Source organism: Equus przewalskii, chromosome 4, assembly GCF_037783145.1.
Source record: "Equus przewalskii isolate Varuska chromosome 4, EquPr2, whole genome shotgun sequence".
Classification (NCBI taxonomy): Eukaryota; Metazoa; Chordata; class Mammalia; order Perissodactyla; family Equidae; genus Equus; species Equus przewalskii.
Window position 1 is genome coordinate 84,514,950 of NC_091834.1, and position 27,090 is coordinate 84,542,039.

The 27,090-nt window shown below is 38.5% G+C and overlaps 1 protein-coding gene across 7 annotated transcripts in view; it reads right to left on the reverse strand.

The window, feature by feature from the left end:
• UBE2H (ubiquitin conjugating enzyme E2 H) overlaps positions 1-27,090 on the reverse strand; it is a 98,589-nt gene that overhangs the window by 54,575 nt on the left and 16,924 nt on the right. For 2 of the 7 annotated variants that reach the window (XM_070617724.1, XM_070617726.1), the window contains exons 1-2: positions 19,753-19,790; positions 17,960-18,039 (exon numbers count right to left, since the gene is read on the reverse strand). The exons of 4 other annotated variants lie outside the window; for them this stretch is intronic. The gene's annotated coding sequence lies outside the window, so the exon portion shown is untranslated. Of the gene's footprint in view, positions 1-17,959; positions 18,040-19,752; positions 19,791-27,090 lie in introns of those variants that run through there. One more of the 7 variants, XM_070617725.1, reaches the window with a different exon arrangement.

Here is a 27,090-nt window from a genome sequence, read left to right on the forward strand (position 1 = left end):
ACACAGTAAGAAATGGGTTGTCAGGTACAATTAAGAGATATGGAAGTGATGAGTAAGTGACATGGAAGCTTATCACTTTAGCCTAATAATTTAAAGTAAACAGAAGTCTGAGATTTAAATATGCATAAACAGTAAGAGAATAAAGGCTGTATTGTTATGAGGTGCTGGAAGGAAATTAAAAATTAAGTTTCTGACAAGGAATGCTTCCTGACTAATTAAATAATGTGAAAAAAATCAAAGCTATTTAGCAAAACCAGAAAAAACAAATCTAGACGCAACAGTGGGAGTATATATAGTAAGAAAATTTGGCATTCAAAAGGTGACAAAACTATTAGGTTTCCCTCTCTTGTGTTTGTACCATGGGGACAAGTAGGACTGATAGGCTCAGGTGCCACTAAGTGAGACAAACAGTTCGCTGGTGCCACAATCAGAGGGCAGAGTGCAGTTCTGAGAACACTTTTCAATACAACTAAATAACCTCATCTGGGGAAGTACTGAGTTTTAGGCTTTTAAAAAAATCGCCTTTTAAAATGTGAGTGGTCCTAATACAGCCTTCCCATCTGCCCTCTCTCCAGCCCCTCTGCCCAGATATTACCATTGTTTGTGTGCTTTATATAGAAATGTTTATATATACACACACATTCACATCATCACAGACACACAGGTTTAAACTGTTCTAGAAACACCTTTCTCCATATTATATGTGGAGGACATCTTCCTTTATCAGTACATACAGGTCTAAGGTCCTTTTAAAAAGATGCCTGTACAATAGTGATGTACCATAATTTAACTAAGTACCCACTAGTGAACAGGTGGGTTGTTGTCAGGTTTTTGCCATTACAATGTTACAATGAACATCTCAGTATGCATAGTCTCTCACTAAACTTTCTCAGTTTCTGTTTGCAATTTCTAAAGTGGAACTTTTGAGTCAAAGGGCTATATAGTTAATTTTGATAAATAGTGCCTAAATGTCCTTCAAAAAGGCTGCATAGAGTGACTTTCTTTTTCTTTTTTTCTTCGCAGGGAAAGATTCGCCCTGAGCTAACTTCTGTTGCCAATCTTCCTCCTCTTTTTTTTTTTTTCCCCTCCCCAAAGCCCCAGTACACAGTTGTATATTCTAGTTGTAAGTCCTTTTAGTTCTTTCTATGTGAACCTCCACCACAGCATGGCTACTGACAGACGAGTGGTGTGATTCTGCAACCTGGAAGTGAACCCAGACTGCCAAAGTGGCGAGCGCCAAACTTTAACCACTAGTCCATCAGGGCTGGCTCACATACAGTTATTTTCTAACCACCATCATATGAGCCAAGCTGTTTTCCTCATACTCTTATCAAATTAAAGCTTTTATAGTGAAAAAAAGTTCATCTTTAAACATTTCTGCAATTGCTATCTGCACTTCAAACTACCCAGTGCTTTTTTCTCTCATGCTGTTCATCACTTCAACTGCAGCCCAGGCTGGGTCACCTGCTTTCTTGTGTCTCTAACACAACACCTGCACGAGAAGGTGGCTCTCTAGGATTCATGAACAAAAACACACTAGGATACAAAGCACCTTTCATGAACTACCTCAAAGACAAGACTAGCCAATTAAATCTCACTTAATTCATTAGCTAGGTTAACTCCATGGCATCACTCAATTAAAAGATAGAAATAGTATCCTACCTACTTCTCTAAACATTTAAAGTATCTGTACTTCTAAATCTATGCCCCAAACAGGACATGAGGTTAATTTCATATGTCTTGAGTGGATCTAGTATTTTAAATAGCTCCTTAGACCAAACTACTTATGCTATTATAGCATACAAAATAATGAATTCTGACAAAAGAATTATAGACTTGAATCCCTCAACAACAGACATTCAACTTTTAAAGAAATACATTAGTCTCCAATTTACTAAAAGCCATAGAGTTTACACTTGACTACTTAAAACAAATGAGGGATCTTGTAGAAAATAATTCAAATATATGAAATGGTATTTACTTTCCACATATCTAAATAGCATTCTTATGTATTATTTGATCTTCTAGTTTCAAATATTATCAAATGACTTTCTCACTATGGAATATCAGGATTTTCACCTTTACCCCCACATTTCCTCTCCCTATCCATGGAATATTGTTATATTACCACTGCTAGTCAAATTGATATTCAGTTTTTTTTCTCTTATTTTTTCCCAAAGGAAATAATCACTGCCTTAAAAAACTAAGCAACGAAGAACCCAATGTAACTATCATTAATTTGTCCCTCAACTATGACAGAACTGTCTCAACAAGTTTAAACACATCAAGATGAATATTTGTATTTGAGTGTTTTCCTCCCCCAAATTTACCTTTCTCACTTTTGAGCGTGATCAGGTAGCATGCATTCCCTAAGCACATGCTGGCTAGATGGCACAGGAAGGGGACTCATGAATATGCCAGCTGACAGAGGCAGCCAGACAGGGATCAATACTTGACTGCAATCTGCCCAAAAGTACTTAAGAATTTTTCTGTTAAAAAGGAACCAGTAACATCACTTAAAAAGAACCAGAAGTATTCAATATCAGCATTGTCTAGACAGTAAAATCCAGGACTAAAGAGTCACATGTTGGAGACTCACAGAGGACAGCAAAGAAGTCCTACCCAACCACCTCTCTGCCACTTAGTTTTACACAATCACCCAGTTTAGAGTTCCCTTTCCCCAAAGGAAGAGGGTTCTTTTCCAAGAACAGAAATTTCACAGTAAGTCTGGAATTCTAGTGGTTAGAGAGTGGGTTCATTAGTTTGAATCTCAGCTTGATCATTTACTTGCCATATGGTCTTGAGCAGGTCACTTAACCTCTCTGTGCCTTGGTTCTCTTCAATGTAAAAGGGAGTAATAGTAAATATATTAACAGGATTAAGGAAAGGCTCAGTATTTACTATTATCACTAATTTTCCAAAAACAGTATCCTCAGATTTAAAGAGGGTACATCTATTAGTTTAAACTACCTTAGTTACAAACCTATAAAGCTGAAATTACATCTCTTCAATCTTGAGAAAAGTAAGTGACTTTTTATCTTTAATATGCTTAGGTCCTTATTATACTGATGTTATCAATTGCTAATGAGGGGTTTATTAACCTATAACTTATTCTAAAGAGAGCCTTCAGCACAACTTCTGTGCTGGTGCAGCCCTTTCCCGATGTTTTAAATTGCTTCTTCCACTTTTTAGTCACAAATATTAACACAGGTAGCCCTTTTAGAACTTACAATGTGATGAGCACAGTTCTAAGCCTTTTGTACTAACTCATAACCCTCAAAACAGCCCAGGGAGACAAGTGATTACTACAAAGACAGGTTAAGTAACCCGCTCAGGTTCACACAGCCAATAAGGTATAGAGCTAGAGTGGGTACCCAGGCAGTCTAGGTCAAGTCTGTGCTCTTAGCTACCCTACACTGCCTCTCTACATAGACCACAGAGCTTTTGGAGAGGCGTGTAGCACACTCAGACTTGTGCTGGTTTAGAGAGATTAACTGCAGAGAGACTGCAGGGAGACAGTGGTGGGAGAAAGGCCAGCTGGGGTCTGATGAACAAGGACAGGTAAGAGCTGACAGGCAGCAAAGGGCTGGGAGAGAAAGCCACATTTCAATAAGATTTCTAAGAATTAAAAGAACTTCATGACTAATTGTATATGAGGGAGAGAGAGGACTCAAGATTATCTGGTATTTCCAATCTGATAGATGAGGTAGAGGACACTGTTCTAACAAAAAACCAAAAGGGAAAGCAAGACAAGGAGCAGGTTGGGGATGGGGTAGATAAGAGCAATACAGGACATTTAAGTGTAAGGTGATGAGACACCAAATAATTGTCCAATAGACAACATTAAGTAATACGCCCCCATTTTTTATCTAGCCCTACACTTCTTTAAAAGTAGGATCTTTAAAAAGGAGATGGGACACATAAAAGGTTCTAAGTAAATGCTGAACGAATGAATAAAACACAACCTCAGATTAACTAGCTTAAGAAATTATTAAATAACTAACTTAGAGGTCCCTCCACAAAATCTCTGTTCCTCCGGTAAGAGTTAGGGAGGGTCTATGGGACGGTGGAAGGCTTTGGAGTGGAGCATACCTGGGTTTGAGACCCAGCTCCACCACTTCCTAAGTAAGTAACCTAGGACCTAGCTACTCAAGGTGGTTGGCTTGTTAGAAATGCAGAAACTGGGCTCCATTCCAGACTAAGTGAATCCGAATCTGCATTTTAAGATCCCCCAGCAACTAGAATGCACAGAAGTTTGAGAAGCACCAGCGCAGAGCACGTGAAATGTTCTCTAACTCCTGCTTTCTACCCCCATTTACAAAAGTCAGGATAATCATATTTACCCCACAGGATAGCTGAAGATTAACAGGTGCCAAGTGTTCACCAAGCCTCTACCATGAGATTTCAGTCTTACATATGTTACTTCATTTAATCCCCTCAACAACCCTACTGTGCAGGTATTTTTTCCATTATAAAGATGGAAGATATAAAGATATAAAGAAATGGCCAGTCTGCAACACTTTCCAAGCTAAGATTGTTGGCAAGTAGTGGAGCTACCACTCATTGTCTCTCTACTCAACATTCTGCTTCCGATTAAGCCAAATAATGTTTGTGCAACCTAGGGCAGTGAACGGCAGAAAACAGGTTTGTGAAAAGGGAAGGAGAGGAGTCTTCCATCGAAACAATAGTTTAAAATAAGTTAACACATCAATGAACGTAATTCAAAAACTGTACTCATATAAGTTTAAATGACTCAGCTGTGCTTATTCTGAATTGGTTTTCAGATGAGGATATCACATTAAATTAACAGTATTTATCTCAACAGTTGTGCTGAATAGTTAGTAGCTCAACCAGCAGAAAATAATGATGGTCAATAAGACTAAGTGAAAATTCTCAATATGATACAGAAGGCTTATGTGGCTATATTACAGGTTTCCTAGGGATAGAAATTTAGGCATGGAAAGGAACTTCCTAAGAGTATCTGGCCTATTGTAGGATACATTTCACATAAAACTGAAATTCCAGGTTTTCTTTCAGTTATTATTTGTGAAAATTAACTACCAGAAAGGAATATGCAAAATGAACATTTAGAATCACAAATTCTAACAGATAATCAAGTACTAGTTCCAAATAAATCTTAACCTACATGAATCACTGTATCAAAGTCTAATTTCACTCATCCAAGCCCAAAATATGACTGGCACAGTATATTCATGCCAGATTCTTTTTTTTAAATAGTTTCCCAAAGTTGCATTTTTTTAAGATTGGCCCTGAGCTAACATCTGTTACCAATCTTTTCTCTTCTTCTTCTTCTTCTCCTCTTCCCCAAAGCCCCCCAGTACGTAGTTGTATACACTAGTTGTAGGTCCTTCTAGCTCTATTATGTGGAACGCAGTCTCAGCATGGCTTGATGAGCAGTGCTAGGTCCACGTCCAGGATCTAAACCGGCGAAATCCTAGGCCACCAAAGTAGAGTGCGCGAACTTAACCACTCGGCCACGGGACTGGCCTCTCATGCCACATTCTTCCTCCTAGCCTTTCCAGCCACAGTGGTCTTTCATTTCCTGAAACATAATAAGCTCTCACCTTCCTCAGGGCCTTTGTGATGGCTACTTCCGACTAGCCCTGACTTTCCTGTTTCTACAGATAGCTTGCTGATTCTTATCCTTTATGGTGTGTCTTAAATGACACTTCCTCAGAGATCTTTCTGATTGTCTAGAAGTACACACCCCAACAACCCCCTAAATATTCTCTACTTCAGCCTATTGTACACTTCCTTGTAGGTCTTACCATAGGTACTATATTGTCTGTTTACATCTTCCCTCACCTCCAACAAAATTCAAGTTCCAAGAGGACAGGGAATGGATCTGACTTGTTCTTTATCTGGCATATAGTGGGTGTTCAACAAAGACTGATTAAGCGAGTAACATGAATGGGTGCCAGGCACTGCTAGACAGTGGGATCTGGAAGTGAGAGTGCCTGCCCTTGGACAGCTCAAGTTCTAATGGGGAAACGGATAAACAAACAATTACCAAACAGTGAAATATATGTGTGTTACAATAAGGGTTACCCAGAGGGTGCTAAAGAGGCATACCAAGGGTGCTCGATACCCAGGGGGGTGGGGAAGGGGAAAGGGTGTTTCAGGAGGTAGTGATGCCAGTGGAACGCAAGGGGGAGATTAGCCTTTTGTTCTTATGTTTCAGCTACAATGAAATCTTCTCCAAACACATGAACTAAGATGGCCCTCAAAGTTCAACTTGAGATCAACACATAATGACAGAAGAGAGGAGTGAAAGCCATTTGAAAGAGAAAGCTTGATTTCTGTGTAGCAAGATTTAAGCAGACCCAAAACGAATGTCTTCATATATATAAAGAAACATGGAATCCAACAGCAAGGGTCTGCCCTGCAGTCACTGAAGAAGAACTAAAAAGAGAAAGGCCAGCAGGGGCCAATAAAGCAACTGGGCAGGGGAGGAGGACCTTTGCTCATAGACATGAGTTTTCTGGTCACGAGGGATCTCCCTATTATGAGACGGTGGCACCATTTAATTATGGCCATTACACACGTGATTCATCTGTTTGCTTCTGTTCTGATTCCTTCTCAGATAACCTATGGGCTCCCAGCTGTGTGTACCTAAAGGGAAGGAACACATTAGTACACACTGAAAATTACATACTGGCTTTCCAATTTTACCTCTCAAACTCATGAGTTTGGTTAATCTGAGGCCAGGGAAGTGGACCTGCTCTTAATTCACTAACTAAATAGTTGGGGGTGAGGGAGCCCCCCTCCCAACAAAGGATAAGGTTAGCCTGATTTCAAACTGAGAGAAGGAAAAGGATTTAAAAGAAATGTTTGAGGTGGATCTGACAGATACAGAAGGTGCAGGAAGAGGGTGAAGCCAATCATCCAAGGTTTTAGGCTTCAGTGATCTGGGGATGGCAATACCACTCAGCAAGAGAGCAACAGCAATAAGAGGGGCAAGACTTATAGAGAGATGTCCCATTTGGGACATGCTGAATCTGTGGTCTCTGAAGGGCAGCTACGTGGAGATGTCCAGTAGGCATCTGGCCATCTAAGACTGGAACAAAAGAGACAAGGAATTTTGAAATTTTGGAGACACTTGCATTTGGGCAATGATAGATGAAATCACCCAAGAAAAGTGTATCAGCTAACAAGAGATGAAGACCAGTTGTGGAACCTGAGTAAACCCACACTTTAAAGAACAAAAAAAGAGGAACCTGCAAGGTAGGCTGTGAAATAAAGATAGGCATCTAGAATTCCTCTAAATATTTGTTAGGTTATCATTCAATGCCAAATTTCAACAAGTACACCTGCAATTTTTTTTACAGAGAGTACAATTTTTAAAATAAAAAGAAAAACAATTTGCTTATAGTAAAGTTACCCAAAAAGACACAAAAGTTCTTTCAGAATACCATAATATGGCTTCCTGGGACAGGAAGGAAATCAATGAGATACACCCTACTGACTTCTTACCAGTACTTCAAAAAGTGAAATAAGGCTAGTTGAAAGGAACAAAGAATGTTCTTTGGAGACCTACTTTAAATGTTAAAAGCTTGCCAAGAGTTCAAAGTCCGTGATGCTAACTACCTTTGGATGAATTTTCAAGGCAGAGCTAAAAGCTCCAACGTGTACTTTAATGACTTACCACTAGTTTTGAGAGACATTACTACACATTTATACTCCATAACAAACCAAACCTTCCTCTTCCAAGAGGTCTGATACAGCACAGTACTATTCTTCCCAACAGTGTCACTGAGATTGTGACTTACTGAATTGGAAGAGCCACTGAAAAGTTTATTGTCATCGAGAACCATTTATTGTCCCTTTTATTTGAGGAAAGCCAAGTGCTAAAAATTGAGTTGTACATTTCCTACCCTATCATAGTTTACAACTTTATCAGGAAAGACCCAACTACTCCATAAAAAACCTGGGATTTCGGCACAAGTTGCAAAGTTAAGTGCCAAACCGTAGGACCACAGGTGAGATGCAGGAGTAATCACTAAAGACTGGATTGTATAAGAAGAAAAATGGGTGTGAACCAGACTTTTAAGAAAAGGCAAGACAGTCAAGACAAGAAGGAACATGAGGTAACAGGAGTACTGCAGGCAGGGTACAGAAATGAGCAAAGACACAGATGCAGGAACTGTGCTAGGAACCAGCTCAACACTTTTTTTGGAATAAGAGATTTACGTAGGCAGGTAGTAGTCGATAAGGCCAGAGAAGGAGACGACAGGCAAGATGGCAGAGGGGCAGGCTGCAGAATTTTGTACTTTATCCTATGGACAGCACATAACCAGTGATGGTTTTATGCACAGGTGAGTGGTGAAGGCAAAGTAAGATTCTGGAAAAATTAATCTGGTAACTGTGTGTAGAAAGGGTTATAGGGTATCATGACTGTGGTGGAGTATACATTTGTCAAAACTTATCAAAATTATATGCTAAAATTCCTGAATTTTATTGTATTGTATGTAGATTACACATCAGTAAGGCCAATTTTTTTTTTTTAGAATTTTTTGAGGAATAATAGCCCTGAGCTAACATCTGCCGCTAATCCTCCTCTTTTTGCTGAGAAGACTGGCCCTGAGCTCACATCCACGCCCATCTTCCTCTACTTTATATGTGGGACACCTTGATAAGCAGCGCCATGTCCACACCTGGGATCCGAACCAGAAAACCTCAGGCCACTGAAGCAGAGCACATGAATTTAACCACTATGCCATGGGGCCAGCCCAATAAGGCCAATTTTTAAAAAACAAAGGGCAAACGTAAAGACAGGAATGAGATAAGTATTAAAAATGTAGGCTGTAAAAAGAAAAAAATAGAGGTTGTAAAATTCTCAACATTTGATAGCTGAGGTTAATTCAGCAGTGTGCTGAAGCCAGCTGATTATGGCATCTCTTCCCAACTCCAAGTTCAGTGAATCACATAGCCTGAAACCAGTCATGGTGGAGAACTTACACCTCAGAAATCAGCAAATGCTATAAATCAGAGCTTTATCCCCGTGAGGGCAGTTGTTCAACATTCACCAGCACATCACACTATGTCATTTCTATACAAGATCTAGTGTGAATATGGCACTAAATTAAGAGTCCCTCAACATTTTCTTCTAGTTCAAAATAATGACATAGTTCTGAAGCACCTTTTCTTAATCTTACCATCGGCAGATGGTTACCGAAAAAGTATAACATTTAAGACCCTAACATTTTATTAGTTTCAAGAACTAAAGCATGCCTATGAATAAGACAGAAACCTTTGTTTTTGTCTCTCAATCAAGGTTTTCTAACTATTATGTGGTTCCCCTGAGACTAACACCAATTGATGATAATAACACAAAAAATTCCAGCATTCACTCTATTCTAGTGAAGGCTAATTGCATGGGCCTATTATTGGAATATGCTTTCCTAGTTCAAACTAGCTGCATTTCAATAGAGTAAAGAGGGTTTTCTGGAGAAACCCTACTGTGAAAAGATGAACTTTGTCTTAACAACTTTAGTTTAAAAAAACTATTCATTTATAGATGCCTATTTCACATCTCTGAAGCAAAACAGCTCATTTGTTATGTAGATTACTAAGCAGTCACTTAAGAATAAAGAGGTTTCTTCTTTAGAGGCTCCAGCTAACTATCTGCATAGGCTCAATCTCAAAACCAGCAAAGTGTATTTTTAAATATGACAGCAAATAATTGTTTGAACCCTTGGATTTAGCTGCAGAGAAATGTGCACCTCGTTGAAATGTGAACCAGCAAAACGTGCACCATTTTCCAACCCATCTTCCAGGGGCCAACCTGGGGTTCCTCCCAAGAAAGGCTGCCTTTATAGAGCTCCTGGGTCTCTATCTATAAAAGTAAGAAATCAGAGTATAGGAGGAGGGAATGGCAAGAGGTATAGCACGATGATCTGTACAGCAGGTTTCCATGAGTCCTTAACTAACAGACTTAAGTTTTGTTTCAAATGTTAAATCCATTACTTAGAACTCAATGTAATTTCTCACAAATAAAAGCCAGTTTAACTCATTTGTATCTGAGGTACACTACTTTACTTCAGAATATTAATCCTCATCTATACCAATGTTTCTACCAGAAAATGTAAATGCATTTGGATTTTTAAATTGAGATGCTAACATCATCATCTGAACCTCGTTGCACCTAGAGCCCCTCTCTCATAGGAAGGGAAATAAGACGAAGAAGAATGGTCATGAAGAACTATGCAATATAATAAGTAGGGTGAGAATATCAGGTGGGAGAAATGAGTGGAAATAGGAAGAAGAAATATAGGTGTCTAACAATCACCAGGATATTGATAGCCCCTGCCCCAGTGATAACTAGGCAGGAAGAGAGGGGGTGGTAGGTGTTCATTACACATGTACACTTTAATGAAGCACCCCCTGAGTTTCTGATCTACACTACAAATTAAGAACCACTGCTCTAGGGAGTGAGTGGCCAGGTCGTGAAGAATACAAGGGGAGAGTTCTGGGCCCCAGGCCTGTCCACTGAGCATTCTTTGTACCACAGACCCTAGCCTAAGTGTTTTTTCTTTTTTGCTACTTTCCTTGGGCTTTTAATTCCCCTGGAGTAGAAATAAGAACCTCTCAAAAAGGAAAGAAAAATGTATGTGTGGCCCCACCTCTTTATTCATAAGTATTTACCATTCTTCAAAATGTCCAGGCCAGATGTACAATGCACAGTTCTAGGCACTGGGGACAAAGGCATAAAAGACAGAGGATCTATCCTCCAAGGAGCAGCTTGAAAGAGGTGGGAGTTGGAGCCACAAGCACACAGCTGACTATCAAGTAGGAACTGCTTCTCTGAGGGGGCCACTAAGGGTGCTATTAAAGCATGCAGGAGACAGGGAAAGTATCTAAGGCAGATACGGAGACTGGAGGGGGAGCGTTCAAGGAAGGCTTTTAGGGAGATGCAGAGCTTGAAGTTAATCCTAAAGAATAAACAAAAGTTGGCCAAAAGAGGAGAAAGGGACTATGTAGGACAGTTAGGAACTGTTCTCTGAGAAGGCTGGTGTGCTGCAGGGGTGGACGCAGCACCACACTGCGGACCTTCATGGCAGGAAGGCACTCTCTCTCTATCCAAACGACTTTTATGCCAAGGTTAGGCATAAGAGCAACTAACAGGCACGGAAGAGCAACTAAGGAGTTTTAAGCAGAAAATGGCAAGATGAGATGTACTAAAAACAAGACCACTCTAGCAGCAAAATGAAAGACAGCCTGGAAGGAGACAGACTAGACACAGGGGGCCCTGAAGTTGTGAAATGATTTGCAACAGTCCAAGACAGACCACAAGGGCCTGAATAAAGCAGCAGTGGTACTGATGGAGACGAGGTGGGGAAGGCAACAGTTTCAAGGGGGCAGAACAAACAGGATGGGGGAAGAGTTAAGGGGACATCCAGATGAGTAAGCGCACACACACAAAAAGACTACAGTCTTGTTTTGGAGGCTGTAGTACTGAAATCAGTCTCACACATGTTAAAGTTTTAGGGGCCTGACGGGATATTCTTGGATAGAAGTTTGGAAGGCAGGCAGCTATACTAATCTAGAGTTGGAAACAATTCAAATGAAGATGTATATATATGAATTATTTTATAGCACAGGATGTGTTACATGAAAAGAAAACTGAGGACGAAGCCCATAGGAAAACCAACTTTTAATAAATCTACATCAACCTTGAGAGAGACGTAGAACCAAGGTAGGGCTTCATAATGAGACAGAATTAAGTATGTGCCGTTAGTCTAGGAGTCCACAAACTATGGCCCATCATCTGTTTTTGTAAATAAAGTTTTACTGTACCACGCCAAGCCCATCCATTTATGTATTGTTGATGGCTGCTCCTGCGCTGCAACAGCAGAGTTGAGTAGTTGCAAAAAAGACTGTATGGCCCACAAAGCCTAAAATATTTACTGTTTGGCCCACCCCTGCTTTAAATCAACAGCCCTTGGGCAAAGTCCACCCCTACTTCTTACCTCAGTTTCTCCATCTGAGAAACAAAAAGTACATGATGTTTGGGGCCAGCCTGGTGGCACAGTGGTTGGGTTTGCACACTCTGCTTCTGTGGCTCAGGGTTCACTGGTTTGGATCCCGGGCACCAACCTACACACCACTCATCAAGCCATGCTGTGGCAGCATCCCTCATGCAAAATAGAGGAAGACTGGCACAAACGTTGGCTCAGGGACAATCTTCCTCACCAAAAAAAAGGTACATTATGTTTAAATGCAAAAAGAACTTAAAAGTCTTACGAAAGTTGTTAATATCAAAGTCATTCATCAAAATTTATGTTCAACTCTTAAAAAATTTTGTTCAACACAACCAAGTGTATTTCCAATTAAAGTCAAGTTTTTAAAGTATACAAAAATTTACAACGTATAATTTGAGGACACAGTATTTAAATTACAAAGCAATTTACTGATTTACAAGTGACTACAAAATAAAGCGAATCTCAAACTTTACCTTATAACCAATTCAGAATATTTATATCACAGTCTACTCCAGAAAGCATTCAGTTCTACAAAAACCTCTGGTCACAGAAGAAATGGACCACAAAGCAGAATAAATCACCAACACTGCCATCAAATCCTGAACACCTACCATGTCCAGATAACATGCTGAGTACCTAATGCCTGTTTGTCTCATTCAAACCCTACAAAACCATGAGGACATCTATCTGTTTTACAGATGAAGAAACTGAATCTGAGAAAGGTTAAGCGCCTCATCTCACGTCACCAAGTAGACAGTTGGTGAGAGAACCGGTAGCTGGTGCAGCCACTATCAGAACCAGGTCTGACCTCAGAGGCTCTGTCTCGTCCTCAGCCCCATACTTTATAGTCTGTTACCTACAACAAGGGAGATAACTTCTATAAAGGGACAAATGCAATCTGGAAACAACTAGGAACATACAGCTGTTTCTCGTCCTCAACTGGAACTCAGAGCAGGTCTTAGAATCCAGGCTGGTATCACAGGCGTAAGAAGGTGAAGTGTATCAACTGTCCCAATGGGCTCTGGCCTCAGAACCACAACCAGGTACAGCACCGCTGCCAGGAGACAATGCATCGGGGAAGTATCAGTACTGTAATGTAGAACTCAGTACTTCAGAGTCAGATGCCCAGCCGGCAACTTACTTGGCATGAGATTGGGGCCTAAGCCTCAGGTTTCTCATCTGTAAACAGGAAAAATGACAAGCGCATCTCTCTCTCAGAGCTATTTTGAGGATTAAATAAGATACCTCAAGTGCGAAAAGCACAGTGCCTGGCACAAGGTAAGCACTCAAAGAGGCTTTTTATCAGTGTAAGTTATAGACCAATGACAACTGGACTTCCAATCCTCCTAGAAGTGATCTTTAGGGGAAGCAGTATCTTTCCCTGAAGCTATGAAAATGACTTCTATAGCTTTAAAGGAGTGGTAGAAATACATTTCCCAAGAAAAACTGGTGGCTTGGCTCCACTTTGTTAAATGGCAGGAAGTTGTCTTCATTTGTTGCCTCAAACTTTAAAATAAATATTAAATAATACTACTGGGGCTTTCAGACAGGCAACACTCTTAAGCTCTACACAGAACAAGACTATTTCCCCCCACATACGGTTTTCACAGCACCAGGAACAAACACTGGAAAGGCATCTGTTTGGAAGGAGAACTTTAACTTCTTTGTAAAACAGCCTGCCTGCACCTGTGGCCAAAGCAGAAGCAAAGAGGCTGAGGGGCCCACGACCCCAGTCTTTCAAAAGAACTCCCCCCCCCCCACCAACATGCAGTCACCTTTCAGCCCCATCTCCATCTCAAAAGCCATAAAAATACTGAGGTTCCACACATTTTTCTTTCAATCATTAGTTCAGGATATAGAAACAGATCACAGACAACACAAAGACAATCTATAACAATTCCTTGTACGTCCATCCAGCTAAAATGTACCTTTCACACAAGTTCACTTACTAATGACAAGACAGAAGACAGGCATAAAGCCCTCTGACTCTCACTAGGCTTTCTCAGATGCATTTTAAGCTTTCAAAGGGCTTATATTGCTGCACTTTTTAATTTTTCTTCACGTGACTTCAGCTTTTTTTTATAGGTGGATAACCTGATTTATTTAGTCCAGGACTCTAATACCCTAAACACAAAGTTTTAATGGACACTATAACCAGCTTAACATAGAAGTCCTCTGTCATTTAACATATTCAGTTCAAGGAGGATGTAAGAAAAAGGGAAAAAGTCTTCAGACACAGCACTGGCTTTACCCACCACAGAAATCAACATGCTCAGTTTATACGGACCTTAACAGATTTGCTTTAAATTTCTCAGCCATTTGCTACAGAATATGCACAATGAGTGGTTACTGTTCTGAGCTTTCTTCTCACTTTATTTTATTTATAAACAAACATAAATAAATATCACTTTTTTATTTTTTATTTATATTTTAACCATTTATCTATGCTCAAGTTCTAACAATTTAAGAAAAAAAAAATCCTCACCAAAAATCAAATCCAGAACAAGAGCCATGCTTCCAGCACTACGCAACAGAAACAGTCTGATTCAGGTGTACAAGCCTCACTTTTGTGTCGAAAGCTAAGGAGAAGGAAAGTAGCTTTCTGTTTTAGATTTCATTCCTGGGGAAATGGAAATAGATGCAAGGCTTCAAGGTTATACAGTACACACAGAGAACATCCTGTCCGTTTGCCTAACACACTGCTAGCATGCTCACAGCTAATGGACAAACCACCTGGAAAAGTCTCATTTGCCCAGTCTCACATGTTGCCCACAAATTCAAGATTATGCTGCCTCACTTTGTTTATTTTAGAACAGTCACCTTGTATCCATCTGATCCAGCCCACTTCTGCTGCCAAGGTGTTAACATGTATTACATTTGCTCAAGGCAGGAAGTAAATACAATAGTCCCATTCCCCACCCTGAGAACAGACCCTCACATCCCTACTTCTTCCCCACCTGTGAAACAGCGCGCGCGCGCGTGTGTGTGTGTGTGTGTGTGTGTGTGTTGGAAGCTGGGTGGGTGACAGGAGACAAGGCTGAGAGAATCAACACCTGTGAAACAGCGTGTGTGTGTGTGTGTGTGTGTGTGTGTGTGTGTGTGTGTGTGTGTGTGTGTTGGAAGCTTGGTGGGTGACAGGAGACAAGGCTGAGAGAATCAACACCAGAGGGGTTTCTGAGAGGGAAGGGCACAGGCAGGGATATTTGGCCACACAAGCTTCTGTCTAGTTCTTTTAATCCCAGGCATGGTTCTCTCAAAAACAGCTCTCTGTGGATTAGGTCCTAAACTAATAAAACGCCTTTATTTTAGAGATATCGTTGAGGGAAGTGTGTATTTTTTTAAGTATCAAGTAGTTAAGAAAAACTAAGACTTTGAACTGTAAGGTTTAGAAGTTTTTAAAAAAATCTACTTGCATATAATTTTCCTAAATTAAAAATAATACCTGTGCAGTAGCCAGTGTTACCCCAGCATTTCAATGAACATATAGTCATGCCTCACTTATCGACAGGGATACATTCTGAGAAAAGCATCATTATGCAATTTTGTCATTGTGCAAACACAGAGCATACTTACACAAACCTAGATGGTATAGCCTACCACACACCTAGGCTATATGGTACTAATATTATGGGACCACTGTCTTATATGCCGTACATCATTGACCAAAAAACATTGTTATGTAGCACATGAATACTCTCCTTAACACTAACTAACACAGTGTGAGATTTATCACCAAGAGTTGATATCAAACACGCACACACCTACAGGGGTTTACTGTTCTGTGCTATATGTTTAACATTTATTCTCTTAAGGCATTAATAATTTAAAAATACTACAACTCTCTCCAACTTGGTCTCTAAAACTGCTTCTATTTAAATTAGGTGCTGGCAGGTCCCAATTTTCATGCCTTAAAGCAAGACAAATGTTCCTATTAAGAAGGACTGGCAGGGGCCAGCCCTGTGGCCGAGTGGTTAAGTTCACACACTCTGCTTTGGCAGCCCAGGGTTTTGCTGGTTTGGATCCTGGGCGCAGACATGGCACCACTCATCAGGCCATGCTGAGGCGGCATCCCACATGCCACAACTAGAAGGACCCACAACTAAAAATACACAACTACGTACCGGGGGTCTTTGGGGAGAAAAAGGAAAAATAAAATCTTTAAAAAAAAAAAAAAAAAAGAACAACTGGCAGCTCAGGAACGCGAAAAGTGGCAAGGACCCCAAAGAGATCTCTCATAGCATCATCTCTCATAGCTTACACACACACACACACAGAGTTGATGAACAAGAGGCATTCAAGCTTTCTTAAGGAAATTCTTTCAACTATATTCATACTTGCTATCATGTAGCAAGGGTGAGAGACAAAGATTGTAAATATCCTCAGGAAAGATGTTGTGCAAAAATACAAGTTCTTAAAATTACTGAACCTGTCCAAACATATACCTATTCCTATTTGATGATAGAAAGGAAATACTGTGAAGACTATCTGTTGTCCCACTTAAAATCAAGAAGCATGGATGACAGCAAATGTGTCACTTGCTAGGCTACAATTATTTCTATTTTGGAAAGCAAATGATCAACTCCAGTTCAAAGGAAAAACATCAATTTCTACCATCTACTTGTTTCAAAAGGGCAATAATAAATAAAAGCCAAGCTAATAAGTTTGAAATTGAAATGAAAACAAAATTATGACTGACCATAACCTTTAAAATACCAAAATCCATTTCTGGACTTAAAAAAAAAAAGGGCTCCTGTTAATACCCTGCTTAAACTTCACCAAGGAAGGTTTGGTGCCACAGTCTAAAGCTCCTTCCGCCCGCCCACACGGCTGCATACTCTCCTCTGCTTCTCCCCTGGCCTCCCCAATCCTGGGATTCTATGTACAGTCATGAACACTCAATAAATTCTTTGAGTGATGCGGTTTTACAGCTCTATGCCTTTGCCCAGTCCCCTCCGCTCCACCTGGAATGTCCTTCAACCCCACTTCCGTCTGTAAATGCCCCCTCGTCTTTCAAGACCAAGGTCAAGTATCAGCTCTCACAACAGCCATGTTTCCAAGTGGGCCATACACTGCTCCCTCCTCTGTCCTTTCACCATTCATAGGCTGACAAAGTTCACCTCTATCTCCAGGATAGAGAAGCTACATCTCGCTTCTCCTGGTAGCATCTTCACTGCTTCACAACAGGTCTGACAGAAAAGGAACTCAAAATATATGATTAGAAAACACACTGAGAAAACACTGGGATACGATTTCACATCCATCAGATCGACAAATATTAGAAAGCTAGATGAGGGTGTGGATATTAAAAAAAAAAAAAAAGTAGTTTTAAATGCTGTTGATAGAAGTGTAAATTTAGTACAAATTTGGTAATTTTTTCACCTCTACCAAAGCAGAAGACGTGCACCATTAAGACCAACAATTCTGCTTCAGGTTATATACACTATTTAACAAATGTGGGTCCTGACTAGCTTTTTTTTAAGTAAGGGGATATACGTAGATACAGATACTTCAATTGTGCATCTCTCACATTGTATGGGTAAATATTTTTTCAGGGTAAGTATTTTTATAGAACTATAGTTTCCAGTATGCATTTATACATAGGTATCTGCTGAATGTCAATGTAGAGTATGTTTCTTATTACGTCTAAAGAACAAAAAGACATTCATAAATGTTCACTATAGCACTATATATAATGGAGAAACTGGAAAGAACCTAAATGTACATTTAAAAATGGATAAGTAAAATACAGTAATGTACGTAACTTACTATAAATGAGTTAACAAATGAAGTGGAGCTACTTCTAGGAACATCAATAAATCTCAAAATACTGAACTAAAATGTGATGACACCAGGATTTAAACATGCAAAACAATGCTCATATTACTTGTGGATATGTACATACATAAAAAATTTAAAAAAAAAAGATTGGTAAGATGATAATTCAAGAAAATGGTTACCTCTATTTCACAAAGAGAGGGAGGGAGGTGGATCAGGGAGGGTTTCACAGGGGGCTTCAATGTAACTTCAGGCCCTATTTCTTCAAAAAAGAAATAGAATTTCTGAAGCAAAAGCAAAAAAATAAACTATAATGTTAAGATCTGACAAAACTAGGTAACAGATCCCGTTCTATTATCATTATCCTATTCCTCATATTTGTTGTGGTGCTCAAAATATTTTATCATTTTAAAACCATTTTTAAATGAGAAAATGACTAGAATATAAAAAAAAGAAAAGCAACCTTGAAAATGTCCTGGTGTCTATAGCTCCAAGTCAACACCTATTTTTTTTGGTCTTTTTTAACAAAAAGCTAACATTTCAGACGCTGTACTAAGCCCTAGGTACACAGTCTCACTTAATTGGTGCAACAGCCCTCAGTGGCAGGTTCTATTATTTTTCTGCTACGTTGACTGCATCACTGTCTCTGGTCTTTAACCTTGAGGGTCCAATTGTACTCACCATTCTACATTTTCTAAGGGCAAAAAATGGACTAATCTTTTTGAAAGATTTTAACATGGATTCAAATCAAAAGGATTTCTTCTGCTCAACTCTCAGTTAATCCAAAGAATTTATTCCAAGAATTACGTACAACAGAAATCACACTAAAATGTAGCCTCTGCAGTTAAATAAATAAATATATAAAATATTGTATAAAATAAATACATATACAACGAATGCCAACCTAGGCTCCATTTGGTAACTTTGCTTTAAAAAATCAATTCAATGAATGTGGGTCCACTTCAAGTACATTATATACAAATTGCTAATTTTTTTAAAAAATGCACTGTTAACCAATTTAAACTCTAATTTAAAAGCTGAGTTTATAAATTATTAGAATGTGTGAAAATATTTTCCCCACTAGGATAACATGGGTTTTAAAGCAATCTTTTAGGTACTAACTTTGTCTAATACTGTGTTAAAATGTTTAAAGAGTAAGACTATATGGTTACTCTGTCTTCCTCTGTTTATGGATAAACAATCTCATCATGTGAATATTTCCTCTATGGAGATTACATGATATAAATGGAATTACTGTTAATATTCTTTGGTGTGATAATGGTACGTGGTTATATAGGAAAAGTCCTGCCTCTTTGAAGACATATGTTAAAATATTTAGGCTGAAGTGTCATGACATTTGCAACTTATCTGCAAATGGTTGAACTGAAAATACATATAAAAAAGCAAATATGGCAAAATATTTATTATTGAGTCTACATCATGGGAAGATAGACAGGTATGCATTTATATTATTCTTTCCACTTTTATGTATCTGAGATTTTTCATAGTAAACTACAAAGAAAATTTCCCAGTCAATATCTGTTGAGCAGAAAACTTAATACTGCCATCAACATGCAATTCTATCTGAAAATTACCCTTACCAACTAACATCCAGAATAAAATGAAATTTTACCTGCTTTTGTAGTTTTACTCATAAAAATGTGGCAGCTGAAAGAAAAAGATCTACAATATGGCAAAGCTAAAGGCCTACTACTATATTTTAACCAGTAAATATTACTGCCAACCTAGAACTGATTCTGTAATATTATTAATCATAATTTAAAGTAGCCCAATTTTGCTACTGAATAAGCATAGACACTTTTTATGTGATTAGAAGTTATGCAGCAATTTAGAAAAATCACAAAACTGATAACCAATTTCCTCAATCATAATTATTTCCAATAAGCCAAACTTCAGTAAAAGGATCTATAATTTAAAACTATCTAATAATTAGTTGAAATATCCCAATACCAACCAGAAACATCTAAGGTGACTGATGCTAAGATTGGTTCTAGAACATGGAAGCATTCTGAAATCGATTGTTCATAACCCAAAGGATCAGGAAACAAAGATGAAGGAGAAATATACTGGCTTGAAATTATATTAATTGTTTGAAAGAATTCTAACAAGGGCCTTGTCCCATCTCCTCAACCATACTGCCTCTCTAGATGTACTCTACATGAAAAATAAAACTGAAACAAGACATGAGGGAACCACAGTTTCCCTCTCCTGAAACATGTAACTAAACACAGTCACCCCACAGGACAAAAATCAGAAGGCACTGTGGTTTTTTGTTGTTGTTTTTTTGTTTGCTAAGGAGGATTAGCCCTGAGCTAACATCTGTGCCAATCTTCCTCCACTTTATATGTGGGTCACCACTATAGCATGGCTGATGAGTGGTGCAGGTGCATGCTCGGGATCGGAACCCTGCAAACCCAGGCTGCCAGAGCAGAGCACGCAGAACCCAATCACTACACCGTGGGGCTGGCCCCATCAGAAAGCATTCTTAACTTGGCTGCTTCTCATTACCAGACAAGGACAGTAACATCTTGTCTTAATTCCACCATCTTTAATAATGGCAACAACTGATTCATTCACAGAGTTGGTCAAAGTTTGACTTAAATACGGTAAACAAAGCACTTGAATTCTCAGGTAAGCAGATGATGAGTTAACACTGGCTAGTATTTTAATAATTATACTTTCATAAAACTTCAACTAATTCCAGGAATCCATTTCTAGAAATGAAAGGGTAACGACTTACTGGTATAAGATAGAGGCTTTTTCTACTCAAACTTAACATTAATGAAAGTTTCTAAACATGAAGCAACAATCATTACCACCATATTTCAAAGTCAGAAATGAAGTTGTCAAGGTTTCCTACTTCATACTTCTAAAAAGCCCTACTAAAAATTCATACCAAGAAAGTAATAAACTGCTGAACTTATTTATTTTTACTATCCACATCTATCTGTAAAGTTATTAAAATTCAAAATAAGATTTTAAATTTATATTATAAAGCTATTTTCAATTCTTTATGCCTTAGAAGGCAATGCCAGGTATACATACGGCTATGAAGGTCTTTTACATTTTACACACACACTGAGTTATATGCAAAACGTATACAGATAAAATCAGAATATTCAAGTTGAAAGACTCAGAATCATCTAAGCCAATTCCTTACTCAACAGATAAGGAAACAGAAACCCAAGAAGGAAGTGAAAGGCACAGGGTCTCACGGGCAGCAGAGCCAAGGGCAAGAAGCCTGGATGGTCTTCCAAGCAGTCTTCTTTCATACTAACATGCTGCCTCACCTCTACCAACCTCCAATAGTGACCAAACCCCCAAATTACGTCCTCTGAGTTAAAGGTTAAAGATACTAGCTAAAGCATAAATGAAAAGAGCCAAATTAATGTTTTTTCTTTTCCCTTAATGCCTGAGAGTAAATAATTTTATCATATAAGCCCAGTCCCCCAGCAAAGCATGGAATAATTTTATCATATAAGCCTAGTCCCCCTAGAAGGTACAGAATAAAGGTAAGAGATAAATTTTATAAACCAAAATTCAAGGCATGGGACATTTCATGGGAAGCCAGACCGAAATGTTAATACTCCCAAATATGTAAATGAAAGAAAGAATAGAACTTCACATTCACTGCGGCAGGCACTGCTGGTTACCCAACTCAGTATCTATTCACCCCTTCTTTCTTACTACTAAAACTCTGATTTTCTTAAGGGTAGTCAAAACAATGTTCCCCAGCCTCTCTTGCAGCTAGGGTTGGTCAAGTGACATTTCTTGCCTAAGATATAAGTAGAATTTGTAGGGAGGGACACTCAGAAAAGCTCCTTAAAAGTTGGGGCAGGGGGAGGGCAGTCTTATCCCTTTGCCTATTCACCCCTTTATTCCTCCTCCTGCATAAAATATTAATGGTAGGAGCGATCCCTTTAGGAAGTAAGCCATATACTAAAGATGCCTGGGTAAAAAGACAGAAGGAATCTGGGTCCCTGATAACAACAACCTTGCTCTTATCTGTCTACCTGCTAACTCCATATTACGGCTACATTATTTCATATCTGTTACTAGCAGCCAACTACAATTCCTAACTGAGTTACTCACTAAGCAATTACATAATAAATGCATTCACATACATTATTTCATATAATCCTTCAAGCAATCCCATATTGTGGTATCTTCTTCAGTTTTTGGACAAGGAAACCAAATGTAGATGGAAATCCAAATATGTGATTAAGCCTATGGTCACTCTACTATGTTTTACTTTTCAAATGTAGTACATATCTGAAAAAGGATATGCATTTCAAAATATTATCTTAATCATTCTCATATAATGTGCCACAAATTCAAGCATTCCAAATCTTCTATAAACACCATTAAAACCTTGCCAACTCATGATCAGATTTCAACAACCTCTGTGGGTAAATTCTTTACCAAGAGTCCTTCTCTGGTTGACAGATGATGCGAGATCAAACCTCCAGTCCTACTGGTTCCAGAGTGTCCATTAGATCATAAAAAGCAAAAAGTTGAGCCTATTCACCTTACAGCAACCCACATAATTTCGGAAACACAGCACTCTAGTAGACACATACTTACAGTGACTAATTTACAACCTCTGATCCTTTAATCAAGTTCAGCCACCAACCACCTCCCATCCTCACGGGTGACCTCTTGCTTATTTACCTCCTGTCTCTATGACATTCAGCTTCCTCCAGGAAGCCTTCTCTAATAGAGTCAACTCCATACATTTCCGAGGCCTACCCTCTCTTTAAACATATTTAAGGGAGCCTATGTTATTTATTTGTATATAAATCTTTATATTTCCCTGCTATGGTCCTATTTATTTTTATACAGAATTAAAGAGGCACAAGGTTAATAATAGAATCCAATAACTTCTTTTAATAGACCTATTCAAGAGAACAGAAAAGGCTCTAAAGATGAAGAAACAAGTATCTGTACCTCCTACATCCCCATAAAACCATGTAGAATAAACATTAATAGTGCTCAGATTCAGAATAACAGAAGCCAAAAGTAAACTTGTGAATTCCTCAAGCTTCAGCACAGTGTTACTGAATTTAAAAACTTTTTAATGAAAAGAAAATTTAAAAATTTTTAATTCTGTTACTCTTCTTCATTCATTTTGCAAGGGCTACACAGTAAAACCTCCCAAGACCTCCTTTACAATAGAAATGGGAAGACAACACTCACCATTATGTTCCCATCAACAAAACGATTAAACAGAAAAACAACAAGGTTTGCAGCTAAAAAAACAAAATTTGTATCACATTTTCTGTTTTATTTTAAAAGCTTGAATTACAGCATTAGAGTCTAGTCTTCTAACTTGGAAGAAAGATAAATGCTTTAGGAAGGGAATATTTTAACAATGGGCCCATGTCAACTGCCCAGAGGCAACTCAGTGCCTGATGAAAAATAACATTTAATGCAGCATATCCTGTAGCCCAAGAAGTAAACTGCTATCCAGTGTGTTTCCTCCTTGTTTCCACATAAAAAGAGGCCGCACCTTATTCATCACATCTACGATCCGCCATTATTTTACGACACACGAAGAAAGAAAAAAGCTGATAATCTGTGACTCACCACCAATTTTAAGACATCTCAATTTCAAAGACGGTAAGATAGAGGAAAAAATATCTTAGAATCTATAAAATATGGTGTAAACCTGACATTCCTTACTAACATAAAAACACTTGCCATCTTCACACAACACCAATTTCTTTCTTGACTAAATGTGTATTTACAAGGTTTACAGTATAATTTAATACAATCTGATTCAAATATTTTATTAAAGAACCTACTATTATGCCAACACTATGCTAGGTACAAATAAAGCACGTCCTAGATTTTCATAACAATGCGACAACTTCTCTTCAAACATACATTTCTTAGAGTAGTGGGTCTCAAACTTTTCGGTCTCAGCACTCTTTACGCTTAAAGACTGACCACCCCAAAGAGCTTTTTTTTTTTTTTTTTGAGGAAGATTAGCCCTGGGCTAACATCTGCTCCCAATCCTCCTGTTTTTGCTGAGGAAGACTGGCCCTGAGCTAACATCTGTGCCCATCTTCCTCTACTTTTATATGTGGGACACCTGCCACAGCATGGCCTGCCAAGCAGTGCTATGTCCGCACCCGGGATCCAAACTAGCAAACCCCAGGCCGCCGAGGCGGAATGTGCAAAATTAACCACTGTGCCACAGGGCCAGCCCCAAAGAGCTTTTTTATGTGGTAATATTTATCGATATCTATCATTTTAGAAATAAAAAACACTGATTCATTTAAAAGTAATAATAAATCTTATGCATACTAACATATATCATTTTAATGAAAAATAACTAATTTCCCAAACAAAAATCTATTTAGCAAATCTCTTCAATGTCGTCTTAACAGAAGTGAGCTGGATTTTCATATGTGCTTCTTCATTCAATCTGCTACAATATGTTCTGAACGTAGTTAGAAAAGACAAGTTTAGTAGGCTTTTCACATAATTCTGGACACTCTTCATTGATATTACACCAAACCTTGACAAGTGGTAGTTTCCAAAAGGCTAACTGAAATTTGGAATCTGAAAAAGCACAATGAACTTTTCATACTGTACATTAAAATCCAATGGTCTACCTTGCATTTTGAATGGATCTTTTACCCAAGCATGATTTTCCATCATGCACTGGTTGTTTGGAAAATATTGGTCCACTGACTTACACAGATCTTCCAAATGTGGACACATTTCATCACATAATATCGAAAAATTTTGTTGGTTAATATCACCACTGATCTCCAGAAATATAAATATTAGACAACTGTCAAGCATGTGGTAGCAGACAGAAGTTTTCCAAAATCCTAATTTTCACTTTAAAGTTTGTATTTTATCATTGGCAATATATACTATCAGTTCTCCTTGAAGTCCTGGGCTTGCCTTGTTCATTTTTGAGAAAATGACTAGCAAACATCCAAGTCTGAATAATCATAGTTTGTCAGTCACACTTCCATGTACAAATGGCATTCCATAAAAGCAGTAGCTAGTTCAGTTGGCAACTCAAAAATCACATAAGTACTTTTTCTAGAAACCAGCACCATACTTTCAGTAAGCAGGAAAAGTGCTTCCCATTATATCACACAGAATATTAAACAGACGTGCGTAAGGGTCAAATTTTATTAATTGTTTTTACTCCTCATCAAGGTCATGCTCAAGTAAAACTGCCCTTTTTTTAAACTGTAGATATGTGGTGATGAAGAATAAGACCACCACTAACACGGTTTTGGTGTGCTAAGGCATCAACAGTTTCATCCACCATTGGTTTTGCACCATCAGTACAAATGTCAATACAGGAAAAAAAAAAAAAGGGCCAAAAAAAAAAAAAGAATTAATATAACTAGGAAACAAACTTTAACCGTACGGTCCCCCTCAAAGTGTCTCGGGGATCCCCAGGGCTCTGCAGGCAACACTTTAGAACTTGTTTTAGAGGGTTCAAATAATTAAAGAACTTACCAATACCTAAGGAGCAAAAATCTCCTTTCCCAACTGCCCGTAAGCAAATACACAAAGAAAAACAGCTGTACTTATGTGTATATACAGTTAAAATATATCATAAAACCTCAAGTTTGGCATCTATAAAATGAGATTTTAAATATCTGGCTATTATAAAGTATTTTCCTCATTATTCTGAGTAACTAAAAACAGGCCACATATAACTTTCATAGAAGGTGTGAGCTGTTAAAACATTTCTTAAATAAAATCTTTTCTTTCCTCAGAGCGTATGGGTGGAAGGGTAAAAATAAACACAAAATAAAGACAGGTCTTCAACGAAGTCCTGAACAAAGACGCTGATAGTATCAAATCTTAAGCTAGTTTGTGTGGAGGAACTTGAAACACTTCACAAAGTATAAGAGAGTATTAACAAGCTATATGATCTGTATGAGTGTAAAGTATTCCATTTTAAAGTGAAGTAAGAGAAGTTTCAGCTGTTTCTTTCCCTAATCCACAATCTTAATTTCCTTTGATCTTAAATAAAACCAGCAGTCAAAGAAGCTCAAAACAGAAATCACCTGAAAATGGCATTTAATAAACTAAAGAATTAGCACTTAGGACCGCTCCAGAACACAAACACATGTTATGTGTAGAAAAATGAACAGTGTACTTGAAATGGCAAATGACATCTGCATATAAAAGAAGTGAAGTTTCCAACATTTGAGGAAGATTTGCCTCTCTCCAGCATGATTTCCATATCGTTTCTACACAGGTGCCAAAGTTTAGTCTAAAACTGCCCCAAGGCCTTGGTGGAAAAAACCTGTGGTGTATTATTTAGTGTAATTCATTGAACAGGTGTTTCCTGAGGACCTGCTTCACGTGCAAAGTTAAATCTGTGCTACAAGGGACAAAAGCGTGAGAAACCTTAGTCAGCTCCAGACTCATCACTAGAGGGACTTATTCTATGATCTCAGCACTTTCAACCAACCTGTGTAGCCCAGGTTTTTTATCCATAAAAAGTGGGCTATGACATCTCAAAGAAAGAATGCTACAATAAACGTGAAACATATTAGAATGAGAAGGAGCACGTTATAGAACAAGTATCAGGGGATAAGAAAGGTAGAATTGAGGATAGAATGGGCCAGAAATATAGAATTAAGCTACTTGCTACTAAGATTTTTTGAAAAAAGTACAAAGGTGAATCTCAAAAAGTTAGAAACTATTAAACTACTATCAGCTCTGTTCACTAAAAATGACCCACCGAGGTGAATGAAGACATTCACAAGCTGTGGTGTGTCCATTACTCAGCACTAAAAAGAAATGAGTTATCAAGCCACAAGAAGACATGGAGGAACCTTAAAGGCCTATTACTAAGTGAAAGAAGCCAACATGAAATGAAAAGGCTACATACTGTGTGATTCCAACTATATGACGTTCTGGAAAAGGCAAAACTATGGAGAGAGACTAAAAAGATCAGTGGTTGCCAGGGAGTAAGGGTGGGAAGGATGAATAGACAGAACACAGAGGATTTTTAGAGCAATGAAAATACTCTGTATGATATCATAATGATAGATACATGTCATTATACATATGTCCAAACTCATGGATAAACAACACCAAAAGTGAACCCTAATGTTAACTATGGACTTCAGGTGATAATGATGTGTCAATGTAGGTTCATCAATTGTAACAAACACACCACTCGGGCAGGGAATGTTGATGACAGAGGAGGCTTTCCATGAGTGTGGGCAGGGGGGTGTAGAAAATCTCCGTATCTCCCCCTAAATGTTGCTGTGAACCTAAAACTGCTCTAGGGGCTGGC